Below are 21,030 nucleotides of genomic sequence, written 5' to 3'. Positions count from 1 at the left end.
ACTTAACAAGCTGCGACTTTCTGTATGAATGCACATTTAGGACAACACCTCGCTTGCTGCCATTTTCTGCAAAAGCGACGCTCTATGGCAGTGCACTACTTGATGCAAATTGCTGCAATGATGATGCTTGTGGCAGCGCTTCACAAGTTGCATACAAGTTGCATTTTTCCTATATACTCGACATATACCTGGTAGCAACCCGCTTGTTGTGAATGACCACTTTCTGCATGTTTGACACATACAAAGAGATGCAACAATGCATCAAGCCATCTAAAAATGAGGGCATATCAGGTGCAATCACATTGAGTGTGCGGCTGCACCTGACAATCGTCAAACTATGGAGTGGGGCCCAACAGAAATTGGAGGGCAAATCAAGTCCAGCGGCACACTAAAGTGTATAATGTGATTGTACATGATCTGTCATATCTAAAAATAGCCTCCCCAACTTCAAAACAATTGAGTCAAAGCACCAAGAAGCAAGTTACTTGAAAATTTCTCATACTTTATTAAAGAAAACAAAATGGTATTTGTGTAAGTGAAGATTGAACCGGATGCAGATGATGATGCATTGGATCTACAATACATCAGCGCCACATGTTGAGGTGAGCAACACTAGCTCACATGTTGAGATGGCACGTGTGAAACAATATATGTCTTGCCAAAATGACATAATTTAAAATCTTGAATTTATCGTAGTATGCTTGACAGGTTCAGAAATTTCACATATATTGTTCGCACATCTTGTCACTAAACTAAAATGAAGCATGCTTTGTTAATCAAGTGTCGTAGACTTATGGTTTCATAACATGCACTATATCACTTCGAATGAAATCATGTGCATTTTCTCCTGTCCCATGATGCATGTTACACACTTGACACTTGATACATTTTGAAATGAAAAAGGGGACTTGGAGCACCACAATAGGGGTATGAAATGTTGTTTTGAGATCTTGTTTCATGTTGAAACTCCATGGCGTGTTATGTTGGGTGATGGACTCATTTCGTGAGTTAAGCTCACATGTTCATGAAAATCATACTCTCCTAAAATAAGCTACTGCAGTAGTATGAGATTTCAATCCGTTGTCTATGCGATGATTCTTTCGGTCACGAGCCGCTCGCATGAGGTTGTTTACTCGGTCTGTAGGTATTTTTTACAAACACGATATTTTCCTTCGCGTACCCAAATGAGTAATCAAGACAGAACAATTAAACTAATTTGTTAACTACTAACTTATTGGCTGAATGATTTATGCTTAGTACATTGTTTTGCTGCTTAATTACACTTGGTTGTGAATTTAGATGCATGCTCGTTACATGATGATGTCACTCACTGCTTAGTGTTAATTCTGCTATTAAAGTTGTATTTTTCCTGTTTATAGTTATATTTGCTTAAATGTTCATTGTTGTAATTGAATGATGATTCTAATTACATAAGCATGCTAGTTGCTCTTACTTTTCATTAATGGCAAGTTATGTTATATCTCACCGACTCGCAAGAGTTTTGACCTCGTTTCATGGGGTGCAGGTGATGCTTGATAGGTGGTGCGATGAGGGTTGATGCATTTTGAGGACTGAACCCATGCTTCTAAAAGGCTCTTGTGATTCTGGATGGTCATTTTGAGGAGTGTTCCAAGTGTGAGATTTTTTGTAAAAGAATGTAAATATAATTGCCTTAATTTTGTAATGGAAAGCTAGTTTTGTAAATTCTGCATACGTCAAACTCCATTTGTAACTCGCTCAAAGATTTTCAACTATTTCTCCTTTTCAATTTTTTGCTTTGCGCAATCTTACAAAAAAACTTTCTAAAAATCTATGATTTTTAAGTTGGCATTTTTGGGGCGTTACAACTTTTGGTATCAGAGCAATGTTTTTAGAAGTATGGTCCAAGACTCAGCACACATCGACTATCGCATTGTAAGTATACCTGACTCAGTAAATTTGGTTGGTTGCTGTTCTATTTACTTTTTCATGCATAATTAGATATATGTATGGTTTATCAGATGTCATTAGATACGAGGCATGACAAGATGCTTAAAGCCTTACACGATTTGGCTCAAGGCATAGAGGACCTGAACCAAGCGGTATTGGCAATAACGAGAAGTGTATGAGTACTTGTAAATTAGGCACCTCCTTGCGCGAGATACAAGATGGAACATGTGGGACAAATCTATTCCCGTGAATTATGTGAATGCACCCTACTATGGCCTTAGAGGACACATCGAAGTTGAGTGTCAGTTGAAGCTTGGTGAAGAGATTTGGAAGAGAAATGCTACTACACTAGGATGTAGTTTCCCAAGTCGATCTCATGCCAACTCCTACGAGAGTTGAAGTCCCGGACCTAGACCCTGAGATGGCTTTGCGTACTTCACTGAATTCTCCCCAGTGTACACCAGCTTCACCTCCTCGTTCTCCAGTACCTAAGTTGAGACGATTGATGAACAAAAATGACTATCGCGATTATTACACTAGTCGTAACTAAGATGATGTTGCTTTGTTCAGAGTCATCTGATGAGACTTTAAGCTAGTGCTTCATTTTTGTCTTCCAACTCAGTTGGATATTTTGTAACCCTTTCATTGTTGAAGGGTATTTTGATATGATATTTTGACAAAATTACATGGCTTACCTTTCTTGTGATAAGATTATGTTATACACTATCTTATACGAACTTTATTCTTGTTCAAGATGGCTTGGCAAGGATGCTACAATAACATCATGGATACCCTCAACAACCTCGTAGAAGTTGTGGGTCGACAAGTCGAAGCAATGCATACGATGGGCGCGAGACTCCTACCACAGTGCCGAACACTGCAGTTTCATATAAGCAATTCATGAGTATGAATCCACCATCGTTCAATGAGAAATCCACACCTGAAGCAGTCGAGAATTGAATTCGAGAGAGAGTGAATCTTTTGTGTACTGCAAGTCAGTGATGAGCGAAAAGTCAACTTTGGGATGTGTAGACTTCGTGATGATGCAGAGAGATGGTGGGCTACTACTCTGAAGGTCAAAATTGCAAACAAACTGGTCACATGGACACAATTCATGAAAGTTTTCTTCACTGCATATTTTCCAAAACATGAAAGGAGTAGGAAGATGCAAGAATTTTTGGACCTTCAGCAAGGTGGAGCTATGTTGGCCAAATACATCACCAAGTTCAGAAGACTAGAGCGCTAGTGCTCGAATGTCTACACGACGAAAGAAGAGCGTGCAATGAAGTTTGCTCATGATTTGAAGTCAGAACTACGAACAAAAATTTACATTTGTGGTCCTAAGACTTTGGATGAGGCCCTGAAAGTAGCCACTCTCCTAGACCAGGACTGGTCTGAATCCCTAAAGTCACAACCATTCCATGAAAATCAGCAATCAGGTCAAAAGAGTTGGCGTAAGAAGAGATTGTTTTAGAAGAATACTGGCGAAAAGAAGTTCACTCTCCCAGGAAAGAAGTCTAGACAACAAGAAAACACAAAGTTCATACAACAGAAACCACCATTAGCGACACCGGGTTGTCAGAAATGCTAAGTCGATCATCCCGGTAGTCCATGTCCTCGTAACACTGGTGGATGTTTATATTATGGCAAGATGAGACACTACATCAAGGATTGTCGAAAGAAGCAGTCAGATGAGATGAGGAAGAACAACCTTGGACCGTCTCAACCATCTTTCCAATGACCGCCACAACAACAACAATAGCCTCAACAACAAAAGACGAGCGATCAAAAGACTGTGGTTGGACGTGCTTACGTAGCTACTGTGGAGCAAATAACCAAAGGTGAATTGGTTCAAAGTACCGTATTAATTGCTGGACAAACATCTTTTACTTCTTTCATTTACGATAGATTTGCTAAAACTTTGTCTGTTCCTCTTCGACCCTTGAATTACCTATTGGAGGTCCATACTCCAACCAGCAATCAATCTTTGTGCATTGCCTATATCCCAAGCATCAAAGTGTCAGTGGTGGGTCAAAACTTGCCAGTTGACGAAATTCTGCTAGAGATGACTGAGTTTGATGTCATTCTAGACATGGATTGGTTATTTGAGTATCACACTCAAGTTTTGTGTTGAGAAGGCAAAGTTGTCCTATCTTAGCCCAATTGTCCGATTATGGAGATTAGACTCTGTCGACCAATGTTGGACAGTCATTTGATTTCTTCTTTCAAGGTTCAGAAATATTTGCGAGACGGGGGTACTGCATTCTTAGTTAGTATTGCCCTAGCACTACAAAAAAAATATGGATTAGCAATGGATGTTATCCGTTGTTAATCTGTCGCTAATGTGTTTAGAGACGGATTAACGAGGGAAATCAACCGTCGCATAATCTTGGTCGCTAAAATGCAATAAAATTTATCTGTCGCCAATCCATCGCTAATTAGCGATGGATAATGTTTGTCGCTAATCCGTCGCTAAATAAGAACTGATTTGGTTTTGCAAAGGAATGTATTATGTTGCTAATCCATCGCTAAAATTTAATAACGAATATGTATCCATCGCTAATGTCCGTCACCAATTGAGCGGGGGATTAGCGACAGATTAAATTCCATCGCAAAACATCGACTGGTTTAAATTGGCAACGGATATTATCCATCGCTAATCCGTCACAAATTAAAAAAAAAATATTTTTTTAAATATGAATATCTAGAAAAAAAATTGTTATACAAATTATATAACTTGTGTATAAAAAATAAATTACACATAAAAAATACATATACAAAGCAGGTGAAACAAATTTCACACAAGCTATAAGTTACAGTACAGTCCTTGCCAAGTTCTAATTAGTTACAAGTACATGAAACAAATTAAACAGATGAATCTAATTCTCGCCAAGATTTGGGGCATCATCCTCTTCATTATATCGATCTGCCCCTCCATCCATGCCTCCATCAACTCCTCTACGTTGATCATCTTCAGCATCCTACAAGAGAACCAAAATGTTAGTATTGATAAACAAAATATAATGAAATAAATTATATGCAATGCACCTAGTCTAATGCAATCAAAGTAAATGGCTGAATGACACATATAGCAAAAAAGTGAAAGATAATAACATAATTCAGATATGTGTTCTAAGACTAACAAAAAAAATTCATAGTGATTCAATCATGCAGATATGTATTCTAAGATTGTCAAAAAAATGTCAGAGTGATTCACGCATGCATATAATGTTTATAAGGTTGTCAAATAAATATGTTATGTATCACAATCATGCATATATGTGTTATAAGGCAGTCAAAAAACTTTAATAGTGATAAAATCATGCTTATATGTGTTCTAAGGTTGTCAAAAAACTTTCATAGTGATTCAATCATGTATATATGTGTTCTAAGGCAGTAAATTTTTTTTTATAGTAATTCAATCATGCATATATGTGTTCTAAGGCAGTAAAACAATTTCATAGTGATGAAATCATGCTTACATGTGTTCTATGGTTGTCAAAAAACTTTCATAGTGATCCAATCATGCATATATATGTTCTAAGGTTGTCAAAGAAAATTCATATTGATTCAATCATGCATATATGTGTTATAAGGCAGTCAAAAAACTTTCATATATGCTAATCCATCTCAATTTAAAGATTTTTTTTCAATAATTTCATGTCTCATGTTTCATGCTATTGATTGACACTTTAGCTTTAGCGTACGTGTGCAATTTGATTCCTCCACACCTATAGTTTCTAAACAACAATGTGAAACATTTACAACCTACACTTATGAAGCCACTTAAGTTTAAACTTCACACTAAACCATCATTGTAATTTCTGAATGCGGTATTGGTTCAAGACATTGAATCAACCAGATTTATTAGTCAAAAAACTCCAAACACCTTATGAATCGAGCAACCAATGACTCGTTCACAGAAAAAACATAAGTTAACCACAAAGATGCCCATTTTTTGAAGCCTATTTAAAGTAAGCAACCTCGACTCACATCCTAAGTATAGTGTCCAAGTTGCATGAATGAGATGATTTGAGATATATATATTCTCACGCCATTTTTCCACATGTTTGTTGAGATATGACTACTAGTTGGTAGGTGGTATAATTTTATTACAATAAGGTCTCAATTCGTTGTTGAGAAGGGTAAAAAGATTCTAACGATATCGGATATTTGTAATTTTGGTCATCGAAAGAATATAATTTTTTTTAAAGTTTTTAGGAAATTGGGTCAATTTATCCATACAATACAGTCATTTTTCGTAAAATATATACAGACTTTATGCGTACTTCCTGAAGCCTGCATATATTTTATGCAGACTTGAGGAAGTCCGTATATATTTTATTTGAACTTCTTCAAGTCTACGTATATTTTTATGTGGACTTCCTCAAGTTTTAAGAACATTGTTAGGGTTGTATCTCAAATCTCTTTATCATTTTTCAGCAAATAAGGTATCATTGATGACTGTCCGTCAGTCTGAGGGTAAAAAGCAGTGTTGAACTTCAGCTTTGTCTCCAATGTTGACTGCAATTGTCCCCATAGTCGCGACGTGAATATCGAATCATGATCTGAAATGATCGACACATGTACCCCACCCCTTTTTTTGTCTTGTTCCAGCAGAGGCCATCCCCCCCCTCTTTTTTCTTGGTTATATATAATTGTGCTATGCAGGTGCATAGCTGAGCTAATTGCACGATGTTTAGTGCTAGCATGCGGCTAAAAATAAAATGCAAAAAGAAATAAAAAATGCAAAGACAATAGCATGCAAATTGGGTAAATACTCGTGGTGAATAAGTGATGCAAGCACATCACAAGTTATTTAATTTCTTGGATACAACAATTTTTTGTTCATACACTCACTTAGTTGTGGATATCTAAGACTGCTTTGATGGAGTTCGGAGATCATGCTGAGCATGATTTTAATGTATAGAAATAAAAGTGCCCTTATTTTTGGAGTTCGGATTTCATGCTAGTTATGATAGTAGTTAGCATAATATTAGAGTGTGTTTGTTGCATGTACTTGTTTTACATTATTTTGATATGATTGATTCGAATGCATTGCAATGTTTGATGTAACTGTATTCATGCTTGCATGTAGTTATTTTCAATTTGATTATGCCTTTCATGTGAAATTATATCATGAAAACATGCTTTAAATGAATGTATCATGTTATGAATGAGTTTACACATGAAAATGTATGATAAGTTATCAATCCTTCAAACATGCATCAAATGAATGGTTTTACACATGAAAATATTAAGTTATCAATGCATGCATCATTGTTCTTGTGATTGAATGCCATTATATATATATATATATATATATATATATATATATATATATATATATATATATATATATATATAAATATATATCAAATCATTACATCTACCACGAATGCATGATAAATTTGATATTTTCTTCATCATAACATTCTTATGATTCTCTTTTAACTGGTTAGGATAATATCCGTAACATCATAGGATAAAATGACTGCAAATCGTGAATGAATGTACCATAGGATAGTTGACAATGAGGTATCGCTTGAATATATGGATGGTGTTAACAGTTTTATTGAATTTGCAATGTCAAGTGTCAGCACAGTGGATCCCACGGGTTGGATCAGGTGCCCTGCACGATGTGTAAAAGCAATTGATTTTTAGAACATCTTGGCATTAGACATCACCTATACAGGAAGGGTTTTATGAGTAATTATTAGAATTGAACGCTTTATGGTGAAGAATTTTAAAACAACTTTGATGCACAGGTGGAGGTGGTGCACGATAATCCATATGTAGATTTGATATTTGATGCCGCAGGACCAGAATTGGGTTCTGCTATGGGTCCTAGTGATGTACCAACTGGGGTAGAGGAAGAAGTAGCAAACGATGCAACTAGTAGATTTTATGATTTACTTAGAGATGCTGATGAGCCACTTTGAAATGGTTGCGAGAGTCACACTATCTTGTCTGCAGTTCTTCAACTAATAAATTTGAAGTTCGAGTATAATTTAAGTCAATTATGTTTTGACCGTCTGTGCTCTATTGTGAAGAGTATGTTGCCCAAAGATGAGAAATTGCCACAAAATTTCTATCGGGAGAAGGTTATGGTCAACGCTTTAGGTATGAGGTATCAAAAGATAGGTGCTTATCCAAATCACTGCATGTTGTATTTCAAAGATCAAGAAAAAAGAAGATTATGTCCGTCATGTGGGCATCCTCGGTTCAAGCCAAAGACAAGGGGCAATGGTAGCACAAGGTCAAAAGAAGTGTCATACAAGTCACTCCGCTACTTTCCTCTCACCCCCTAGATTGCAACGATTGTATATGTCTTCGAGGACAACTACACACATGATATGGCATGCAAATAAATTTTAACAAGATGAAGACAAGATCATGCATCTTGTTGACACAGAAGCTTGGAAGCACATTGATCGTACTCATCAAACCTTCGCAATGAAAGCGAGAAATGTTAGACTCGATTTATGTACAGATAGATTTAATCCATTTGGGGGTAGATCAACTCCATACTCATGTTGGCCAGTATTTGTCACCCCATACAAGCTTTCTTTAAGCTTGTGTATGAAGCGTCAAAATCTTTTCTTGTCTCTATTGATCTCTAGCCCGATGTCTCCGAGCCAAAATCTTGATGTATACTTAAGGCCATTGATTAATGAACTGAAAATAATGTGAGATGACAGTGTTTTCACGTACGATTCCTACAAAAAACAAAACTTCAATATGAAGGTTATTGTTCTATAGACAATTAGTAACTTCCCTGCATATGGTATGTTATCTGGTTGGAGCACACATGGGAGCTTAGCATGTCTGTACTCCATGAAGGATACAAAATCTTTTAAATTGACGCATAGAAGGAAGCCGTGTTGGTTTGATTGGCACCATCAATTTCTACTCAGCGACCATCCATTCCGACGATAAAGGAATTCATTCAAAGCAGGCACAACTGAAATAGAAGGTTCACCTACACGGTTGTCTGGCATATAGATTTTAAGATGATTGCAATACTTTCTATATGGACTGACAAATGCCCATAGTGTGAGGCCCTTCCTTGGATTTATGAAGCATCACAATTGGACAAAGAATTTTTTTTTTGGGAAATATCATATTGGCCGACCTTATTGATATGACATAATTTGGATGTGATGCATGTAGAGAAAAATGTGTTTGATAATGTGTTCAATACGGTAATGAATGTCAAAGGAAAAATGAATGATAATCCGAAGGCTCGTATGAATTTAAAAATAATATGTAAAAAATCAGAATTGAAACTCAAAGAGTACAATGACAAAGTACTGAAACCAAAGGCAAGGTATGTGCTTGGACTAGACCAAATAAAGCAAGTATGTCAGTTGTTGAGACAATTGAGATTTCCAGATGGATACGTCTCTAACATTGCCCGGTCTATGAAAATAGATGAGGGACAATTATATAAGTTGAAGAGCCATGATTGTCATGTTATCATGCAACGGTTGATTCCCCTAGCATTCCATGATATGTTAGACAAACCTATATGGGCGGTATTATCCAAGTTGAGTCAATTTTTAGAACATTGTGTGCATCAAAAGTTGTAGTAACTGAGGTAAAGAATCTAGAGGATTCTATCGTCAATACTATTTGTCAGCTAGAGAAGATATTTTCTCCATCATTTTTTGACGTTATGGAACATGTGATCATACACTTGCCATATGAACTTAGGGTTGGTGGTCCTGTGCAATATCGGTGGATGTACCCATTTGAAAGGTAAATTTTTTTTTATATTTTTCTCTCTAATGCTATTAGAAACTTATTGTATTATGAGATGTATATTATTGACAGATGCATATTTGACCTAAAACAAAAGGTTCAGAATAAAGCACGAGTGGAGGGTTCAATTTGTGAGGCGTACACTTTAGAAGAGATTTTAAATTTCTCATCTATGTACTTTGAGTCTCACATTCCAACATGTTACACTTGCCCATCTCGTAATGATGATGAAGAACAAGTTATTGTGGCTGACAAACTATCGATATTTAAACCACTTGGTAATGCCTTTGGCAGTTGCCGGTCAAGACTATTGAAAGATCGAGAGGAAGACGCAACACAAATCTATATCCTTTTTAATTGCTCAGAGATTGACCCCTACATCGAGTAAGTATATATAATATGTTACACTAAGTTCTCTATGTATACGGTTTCGTAATATAATTATTTGTTAAGTGCAGACGATTTGATCTGGTGTTGCGAAGAGAACTTCCCCATCTCACTGATTCAGAATTACAAAAAGGAACATGAAAATAAGTTTGTGGCATGGTTGAAAGAGTTGGTAAGGATATTGACATGGATTCTTTCTGTGTAAACAACAATATGTTACTTAGTTGGTCGTGTTTACAGTCATTGTTTATGCTTGTAGGTCCGTCATGGTGATGTTAATGATCAAGGAATATGTGATTTACAAAATGGTCTGACCAAAGTTATGCAATGTTACAACAGATACATCGTAAATGGTTATCGATTCCATACAAAAGACTACGGTGTAAACAAGTCAACGATGAATAGTGGCATGTGTGTCTGCGACACTCCAGAATTCCTGACTTTGAAAAACCTTAAAAATTCTTTGGATTTAGGGTAATTTTTTTTTTGAAAACATTGCGCAAGTGCGGAAGTACCAAAAAGGGAAACAAGCGAAAAACTCTGAGCAGGTCACAGGAGTGAATCAACATTATGAAACAACTTTTATTTAATATATTTTCCAAAATAGTACAAATCATTCCCTTTTGCAAAATCTCTGCCAAGATCCTTGATGTTTTAGAAGAGTGGGTTCAGGTCCTCTCCCGCACATCGAGCTCAATCGCATGCCTAGAAGCAACACCTGTATCCCCATAAAACGGGGTTAGTACTCTTGCGAGCTGGTGAGACAAACCAATCACAATATACCAGTATGTGGAAAACGAGAGCAAATCTTATCATTTCTCATATATTCATTCATTCACAATAATTGAACAAGTATAGCATAAGCAGGTATACAAGAGCGACATAGCTACACATGGAGCAATAAATGATGATTTACTGGCAATAACATGCTTTTAGAACCTAAGTCAATGCACCTAGGCGAAATATGAGAAAATAACCACAACTATTCATTTCACAATTCATAGCAATTATAGCATAGTATGCATCAAGGAACATAATCAACCAATGTATCAACATACAAAAATGTGTTATACAGAATAGATAAGTTATCGTGAACTGTGCATAGATACAAGTGGACATGTATGTGCATCGTGACATAAGCACGAGAACTAGCAATGTGACGATTCAAAACATTGAACATTACGATGGGACAATTAGAAACATTTTCCCACGGTAAAGCATTTCTAGAAACGAACCACAAGACATGAAAAAGCATAAAAACCATGTATCTCTAACACAAGCGAGCTCATCTCGCGAGGTGGGGTCATCACCCACACCAAAACTCGCCAAGGAGTTCCAATCTCACCTAACTCTCAAAAGACTATAATTTTCATACGTGTGCCTCAAGCTCCCTTCGTACTTAGGGAAATACATTTAATTTTTCAAAGTGATTCGTACACCCCAATCTCACAAATACGAATAGGTGATGGCATTCATCTCGTTTGTCATATGCCACAGGTTTCTTAATTACGCAAAAACCTCATTTATTAAAAGGCATTTGATAAGGTGTCATCAACAAGCATTTTGCATTTCATGTAAAAGCGGACACATGCACGAAGGGTGAATCCATACTACCCATATTGGCGGGTTTATCCTCTCTTTGCGCAAATATAACTATATATATATATATATATATTTGCTTTGGGCAAACACGCGCTCTTTGTCATGACAAGTCAAAATACTTATGGAGTCATTGGAGTATGGAAACCTGTGTCGTAAGCTTGCATGCAGCCCAAAGGTTGTAGCCCACTAACCAGGCTGGATAACGTACATGTAGTGGTTCTCATGGCTCATGAACCCCACGAAGAGGGTGCGGGTCTGATCCAGACCCCACTCATTTGCTCAACGCCGCACGGTGCCATGGGGCACCAAACAAGACAAGGCTGATTGGTAGCCCCGCTGACACGAAAAGGGGATGGCGACGAGCCTAACAGCAAGGCGGCTACAATCAGCTGTTGGGCAGGAGTCTGTCCAAAACAGACCCACGCCAAAAACTTGCCACTCGGTGCCATGGGGCACCATGCACACACAACAGACCCGATTGGGCAGCACTGCTGAACCGAAAAGTGGCAGCAACGCAAACTGCTAGGCAACAACAACTTGCTGCAGGGACCGAACCTCCTGGACCAAGTGGGTTTGGTCCAAGGGAAGACCACTAGTGCTGGTCTCGGCAATGCGGGGAGGCCCAGGTCTAGACCGACTGGTCCACACTCATGCTGAGCTAGCTACACTATAACGAGGTCTGGTCTGGGCGTCCAGACCGAATGTGGCTCAGCCACCACAAATAGCCCAGGTCTAGACTGTTTAGTCCAGACCATGCAGGGTGTACTCAAACTTGAGCACGAAGACATGTTACGAGCCTATATGCTCGATTGACAGGGTGAATGGGATGTACACCTGTGTTTAGTTGAGTTTGCTTACAACAATAATTATCATGCTAGTATCAGGATGGCTCTGTACGAAGCTTTGTATGGGAGGCCTTGTTGATCACCGTCATATTGGGATGATGTCAGTGAAAGATCAATCAAATCACTGATTGTTCTTCAGCACTACACTCAGCAATGCAGAAGATTCAAGAGCGATTGAAGGTAGCTCAAGAAAGGCAAAAGAGTTGCGCCAACCAGAGACGACGAGAGCTTTCTTTTGACATTGGTGATATGGTTTTCGTGAAGGTGTCACTGACCAAGAGTGTTTTTTGTTTCAGAAAGAAGAAAAAGTTGAGTCCTAGATACGTTGGACCGTTCAAGATTCTCGAACGAATCAGAGAAGCCGCATATCGGGTTGAGCTACCCCAGCAATATGCCCAGGTTCATAATGTTTTCCATGTGTCGATGCTAAGGAAGTATATTCCTGATCCATCACACATCATTAGATACAAGAATCTGGTAGTATGAGAAGACTTGACAATATCTAATAAACCTTTTGAGATCGTTGACTGACGAGACCAAGTTTTGCGTACCAAGACCATTCCTCTGGTCAAGGTGCGTTGGCAACACCATGGCATCAAAGAATGCACATGGGAGCCTGAAACAATTTTTCTGAGAAAATTTAATACATGATAGAATTTTAGCATATATATATATATTACTCCTTAGAATAAATTTATATAGTCATATTAATCGAGGCTTTGAATATTTATCTAAACGCATAAACCTATTGCATTTCAAATATTTTTTTTAAGAATTGAAGTTTTTAGATATTAATTGAGCCTTTGCGTGAATTCAAAAGTTCTTTCAAAGAGGAAATAGAAAATTGGGTTACAAAAGGGGATTCAACAAAATTTCTTTCAGAAGAGGCCATTTTTGGGCATTTAGAAGACATTGGCATAGGGCCAACGTCATTCAAGTGGGCATGGGCGCACGCTAGAGTGCAACCCATGCCTGGTTTTGATATGACTTTAAAAAAAAAGAAAAGAAAAGAAAATAAGGCATGCGTGATGGGACCTAGAGGGGCGTGTGGCTGCAGGGGCACTTTTGAAATCTTTCCAAATCCCCCTAGAAGGGCGTGAAACTCAAGTGGATGGCTCCCAGCCGTCCATCTTGCCAGTTAAGTCTCAGCCGTCCATCTTTCTTCTAACCCTAACCCTAACTTATTTAAAGGTTTTGAGAAGAGGAAGACAGAGACCCCCCCCCCTAAGCCAAATTTCTCTTTCTTTCTCCCCTTCTCTCTCTCTTCCCTTGGCGCTGACCCCTCCCCGTTGCTAACGTGTAGGGTTGGGTTCCTTTTTGGGACTCCCCTCTACACGACCAAGCAAAGGGAGCTCATCTTCTCCACCATTCCGAAAGACACATGGTCAAGCTGAGGTTTTCTTTTTCGTATCTGCCATTTTTGCAACAATTCAAGTTTCTAGCATGAAGCCATGCTCCCCATTGCGTTTTATGTATGCATGGGAGCTGGGCGGATTAGAGTGCTTAGTGGGTTTTATTTCTTAATTTTGTTCACATCGCATGCTCACCCACATACAATGTTTTCCCTTGTGAGACTTGCATTTTCTCTTCTTGTGCAAACATGGCATTTTCTCTTTCTTTCTTCTTTGGTATAGTAGCCGCACTCGTGGGGGAATTAGCTAGCTTGGGTATGGCTGAAGTTGTTGGCAAAAGCCTTGCTGCGTTTGTGCGCAAGGGGAGCCATTTCTAGCACCCACGACCTTACCATTTCCTGCGCACCATCTTCATCTTAGTGTGTGGGGATCTGACCCACTTGGTTCGAACTCCCTCGTTGCCTCTGTTGCATGCCAAGTGCTGCAGCAGATGCACCACCGAGGATGAGTCGGTTTGCTCTAGTGCAGCAGCCCCTTTCCCTCTTCTACCTCCTTGGCTTGAGCGAGCATCAACATGCAGGCAGGATGACTCAGGTTGTCCCTGCCGCACCTTGCCAATGCCCTTCTTTGCAGAACCACAACATGCATAAGCCAGGTTGTTGTGGCTACATACTGCTGCAGAACTACAGTTAGGAGGAACCAGAACTTGCAAGCTTTGCTTGCAATCCACCATCGGGTTTCGAACCTGCAACGGCCCAACACCATGCGTTGTGCATTGGCCGCTCCCACCTGTCGTGCGTAGCCTTCATTGGCTGTTTGGGTGACCAGACGTCGGTCCTGCCTTGCCGTGGTTGTAGCCCAGGCACGCCTGGGCAGCTGGGCCTAGCAGCAACCAAGGTGTTCTGGCCTGGCACATCCGTCAGATTCGGGCACCCTTTTCCCTTTCTCGACCCACAGCGGTCCAGCTGCAGTTGGAATTTTCCCTCATACCTGTCATCTGACTACGCTTATCAGGCCCTAGACTAGTGCCTTGGGCAGACTTGTGCTACCCCGCAAAGGCGCACTCGAGTCTAGCCTCTCTAGCGGGCGGGTTTGGGATAAACTGCTCAGCTGGACCGAGCAACCAGCGACTTGTGCAAACCACCTGTTGGCTACTCCCTAGCATGCTTCTTTTTTGCCTCTCTAGCAGCAACACCTTTATTGTTGTAATTTTCTGCAAAATCCTCGCTTTGCGGCATCATTATGGTTGTATTTCCTACTAAAAATGGCATTTTTGGTAGCACCCTATTTTCTGCAAGTTGCTGCAGAAATTGACTCTCTTTGGGGCAACGCTTCACCAATACAAATTCTACAGAAGCAGGTTCTATGAAAACACTTTGGTTGTTGCAATTAGATGCATCAAATGAGTTCTTTGGCAGCCCTTTTGGTTGCTGCGAATTCCTGTGGTAACGAAACCTTTTTGGGCAACATTTAGATGCTGCATATTTTCTGTGGAATCAGCACTTCACAAGCTGTATTTCCTGCATGTTTGACAATCACTCAACTCATACTTGGCAGCCTCTTGCATGTTGCAAAAAATAGCGCTTCATGGCAGCAGTTAACAAGCTGTGACTTTCTGTATGAATGCACATTTAGAACATCACCTCGCTTGCTGCCATTTTTCTGCAGAAGCAACGCTCTATGGCAGTGCATTGCTTGCTGCAAATTCCTGCAATGATGACACTTGTGGCAGTGCTTTTCTTGTTGCACGTTCCCTACAGTTTTGGCTTTTTCGGCAGTGCTTCACAGGTTGCCTTTTTCCTACATACTCGACACATACCTGGCAGCACCCCTTTTATTGTGAATGACCACTTTCCGCATGTTTCACACTTATGGCAGCATGTGTGAAACAATATATGTCTTGCCGAAATGGCATAATTTGAAATCTGAAATTTATTATAGCATGCTTGATAGGTTCAGAAATTTCACTTGCATTGTTCGCACATCTTGTCACTGAACTAAAATGAAGCATGCTTTGTTAATCAAGTGTCAAAGGGTTATCATTTCATAACATGCACTGTGTCACTTTGAATGGAATCATGTGTATTTTCCCCTGTCCCATGATGCATGTTACACATTTGACACTTGATACGTCCCGAAATGAAAAAGGGGACTTGGAGCACCACAATAAAGGTATGAAATGTTGTTTTGAGATCTTGTTGCATGTTGAAACTCCATGGTGAGTTATGTTGGGCGATGGACACATTTCGTGATTTGAGCTCACATGTTCATGAAAATCATACTCCCAAAAAATAATGTGTGTTGATATCGCCTTCATAGGCGAAGTGGTCCTCTTGGCCTAGATATGAAAGAGCACATGAAAAGGTGGGTTGGCCTCGTCAAGATGTTCGTGTTGCCCCACCGGAACACAAGGCCACTGTGTCTAAGTACCTCGAGAGGAGGGAAAGATTACTAACTAAGCCTAAAAAGATAAACCGCCCAATAGCCTCATTCACAAACAGTTCACCTTAGAGAGGGTGGATGGTACAACTCTGGGTGATAGGTCGATTTTACGACACATTTTAAGGAGCAATGGCATCCTCGTGGCCTCCAGTCACTTAGAGTTAAGAAGGTCAAAGGTGCCAATAGTGGTATTCCTCAGCTACTTGGGTAGTATGGGTTGCAATCCGTTGCCTATGCGATGATTCTCTCGGCCACAGGCCACTCACATGAGGTTGTTTACTTGGTCTGTAGGTACCCTGGTTATCACATTCAATAGAATAATAAACGCAGATGGTATTTTTCATAGATACAATATTTTTCTTTACGTAACCAAAGGAGTAATCAAGACAGAATAATTAAACTAATTTGCTAACTGTTGACTTATTGGCTGAATGATTTCTGCTTAGTACATTGCTTTGCTGCTTAATTACACTTGGTTGTGAATTTAGATGCATGCTCGTTACATGATGATGTCACTCAATGCTTAGTGTTAATTCTGCTATTAATGTTGTATTTTTTCTGCTTATAGTTATATTTGCTTAAATGTTCATTGCTGCAATTGAATGATGATTTTAATTACATAAGCATGCTAGTTGCTCTTACTTTTCATTAATGACAAGTTATGTTATATCTCATCAGCTCGCAAGAGTTTTGACCCCATTTTATGGGGTGCAGGTGATGCGATGAGGGCTGATGCATTTTGAGGACTTGACCCATGCTTCTAAAAGGCTCTTGTGATTCTGGATGGTCATTTTGGAGAGTGTTCTAAATGTGAGAATTTTTGTAAAAGAATGTAAATCTAATTGCCTCAATTTTGTAATGGAAAGCTAGTCTTGTAAATTCTGCAAATGTCAAACTTCACCTGTAACCCGCTCAAAGATTTTCAACTATTTCTCCTTTTCGATTTTCTGCTTTGCGTAGTCTTATATATATATATATATATTTTTTTTAAATCTATGATTTTTAAGTTAGCATTTTTGGGAAGTTACAGGTACCCATAATGAGAATAGTCATCTATGAATATAATAAAATATTATTGATCATTCCAAGAAGCCATAGGAAAAGGCCCACAAATATCTGTATGAATGAGTTCTAAGACGTATGTTTTCCTTTCGACACCTAATTTTATATTGTTTGTTAGTTTTCCTTTTATACACTCAACACAAACCTGAAAGTCAGTGAAATCAAGGGAATCAAGAATTTTATTTGACACAAGCCTTTCAATTCTTTGTTTAGAAATATGACCTAAGCACTTATGTCATAACAAAGCAGAATTCTCTTTTGTCAATTTTCGTTTTGTACCATGAGAACTTAATTGCAAGGTTTTATTAAATGATGCAATAGTATCAAGCAAATAAAGGTTATCAATTGTAGATAAAGAACCAGTTCTAATAAGATTTGAATCAAGAAACAATTTAAATTCATTATTTCTAAATAAACAAGAATAATCGTATTTGTCCAAAATAGAAATAGAAATCAAATTCTGCCTAAAAGATGGCACAATAAATGTTTCTTTTAAATCTAAATTATTTTCAGTCTTTAATAACAACCTAAATGTCCCTATTGCCTCGACTTCAACTGTTTTGCCATCGCATACATAGATGGATCTTTCAACATTAGTTTGACAACTTAGGCAACCCTGCATAGACACACTTATGTGAGTGGTAGCACCAGAATCTATCCACCATGTGTGTTTGGGCACAAAAGTCAAATTAACTTCAGAACAAACCAAAGTAAGGAGCGTACCTTTCTTCTCACGCCAGGCATGATACTTGGTACAACCCATTTTCATGTGACCCTCCCCTTTACAAAAGAAACAACTAGACTTTGGGTCTTGATGTCTTTTCTATTTCTTCTGCGATTGAGGGTCAACTGCAGTTTCTTTAGTCCTTTTCTTTTTCTTAAACCTGTCCTTAGAGATTATTGCCAAATGAGCACTCTCAGTCTTCTTTTTCTTCATCTTATCCTCTTCTTATACACAGTGTGAAATGAACTCATTAAGAGTTTATTTTTCCTTCTATCAGTTATAACTGACCTTAAACTGGTTGTACTGTGCAGAAAGGGATATCAAAACCAAGTGCACGAGTAAGTCCTCAGACAACTCTAACCTTAGTGCCTTGAGTTTTGAAGCAAGATGAGACATCTCATTGATGTACTCCTGAATGTTTCCTTTGCCCTTATACTTCATTGAGACAAAACTCGATAAAAGAGTAATTGTCGCAACATTTTTATTTTCGCAAAACATTTTTCAATTTCTTCAAGGAAACGTTTCACATTTGCCTCTTCGAACATGGTGCTTCTGAAGGATTCAAGAATTGCATGTTTCATGATCATGAGACTCATGCCATTAGATCGATCCCACCACTCGAAGTTCTTTTTATCCTCAGTAGAACTCCTAACCGTAAGAGCAGGTGGTTGATCTTCTCGTAGTACATGATCCACATCTATACAACCAAGCACAATCATAACATTTTCTTTCTAGTTCTTAAAATTGAAACCGCTCAAAACATGAATAGAATTAATGTTTGCAGATATCATATAAGCAAAGGCATTAACTGAATAAAGAACAAACAAACTTACGATTAACACTCATATTCACATGCAACAATATAAAATAACATATTTAAACGGTGGTGAACCCCATTACAAGATACCCAACACAATATTGACACTTAGTCTTTGGACAAAAGTATCAACTTGTAAGTGGTACTCTCAATTCAGTAATCAAAACATGGACATTCAGTTCTGTCAAACAACGAGCCTTTCATTGGACCAACTCATTATTTACATGAAAAACTGAATGATTATCCCATATTTATTACTAAAAGTATACATTTGGGCTCGATCAAATAGTAATCTTTCTTTGGGCCGATCACTATTTGCATGAACCACAAACATATAAACATCACAATATTTTAAAAATAAACTAACCTACACAACAGAGGTTACTTTGGCAACAAATTTATTCAATTAATTCAATTTAAAATATTAGACCAGAATCAAAAATAGTACCAACGTTCAAATATGTCAACAGATGCACATAGATAATAAGGCAAGCATAATAACATACATGAGCTGAAAAATAACCAAATATCGACCCACAAAAGTGACCCATATTGCACGCCAAATAGCCCTATAAAATCCTCAAATTTTTTTTAAGACTCATGTATGAGTCCGGCCAAAACCTAGGTACGAGCTTACACTACCGGGTTGAGTCCAACCAAAGCTGACCCGCACAACGATGCAACTGACCCGGTTATCCAAAATGAAGTGAGTTCTTCGTTCGGCGTCCAACATGCAAAGTGGCAGAGATCCCTTTTTCGTCGTTCGACGGTCTAAAAATTAGGGGCTCTCTTCCGCACGTCATTCGGCCAACAAAAAAAATAGTTGAATGACCCTTCCGTCCAGCAACCTGAATGAGGGGGGCTAAACCCCTTTGTCGGCTCTTGGTGTCCCGAAGAGAGAGGACCGTTTGCTCCTTCCTGCGGTAGGGCATGACAAAACAACGCAAGAAGTGTCGATCGACCATTTTCTACACGTCCCTTGACGTCGATTGGATCAGATCGACGTCAAAAATAAACAAAACATATAATAAAAAAAAATGTATGTTTCAACGATTCAATGGGAACATGCGCTCTGATACCAATTGATGAATTTAAAAATCCGTCGAAACAAAAGTAGGATCGAATACATGTCCTCGTTAAACCGTTAAAATAAAAAATAAAACAAAATTTAATGTGAAAGCAATACCTAAATCCATAGTGCTCTGGTTAATCATTGACAGGTATGATCTTTCAGAACCTGTATATCTGGCCCTTTTCCTTTCTCTGAACCTAATGAAAGAGGGACTGAATTCTCTTTCTGATAATAGGAAGTCTAAAGAGGGAGGGCCTTTATATAAGGTTTGGGGACCATAACCTAATGTATTTAGGAGTCTATCTTCAATTCAACTCATTACAGAATTATAGACAGGACAGGTCTCTCCACATAGTGTACCATACCATACGAGATACCATAGAGCCCATCTGGATTAGATCACATAAACCAGGCCTGAACCTATGATAGCCTTACAATGTGTGGTTCAACGTATGTAGGCCCGCACAATTTTCTAACAATAATAAGTTGGTAACTATTAGTGTTTACCCAATTAGTTACATTAATTTTATAGAAACTAAAAAGATAATTAATTGGGTGCATAGGAAGTTGAAAACTTGTTAATTATTATTATTACTACTTACAAATGGATTTGGGCCGGGCTGGGCTAGACTCAACCCGCTTCACATTGACCCATTAAACCAATGGGCCAGACCATGAGCTGCTCTTTAAACCCGAGCCCATTAAGAACCAAGCTAAAACCCAGCTTGTTAGTAAATGGACCGAGCCATCTCCTATCTGTGCCTCACTTAAAGCCCGGGGAGCCGCGCTCTAAACCGGCTGGCCCGATGCCCACCTTACCATGAAGTTAAAAAACCTGGCTGTCAGCAACTGCCAGTGTCCTAATGCTGTGGACCTCATTTTGAAATCAAAACGCCCAATAGATCCCATGTTAGGCAATGACTAAGCCATATGTGTACAAACGCCATGGAACACCACAAAAAGCATGCCCTTCCATAAATGATACGACTTACCCCCCTATACCCATTCCTTCTCCTTCCCCATCTGCCTATTTG

Source organism: Nuphar pumila, chromosome 6 (genome assembly GCF_984573655.1).
Source record: "Nuphar pumila chromosome 6, dmNupPumi1.hap1.1, whole genome shotgun sequence".
Taxonomy (NCBI): Eukaryota; Viridiplantae; Streptophyta; class Magnoliopsida; order Nymphaeales; family Nymphaeaceae; genus Nuphar; species Nuphar pumila.
The sequence above is the reverse complement of the archived record's forward strand: the minus strand, read 5'-3'. Positions refer to the sequence as shown.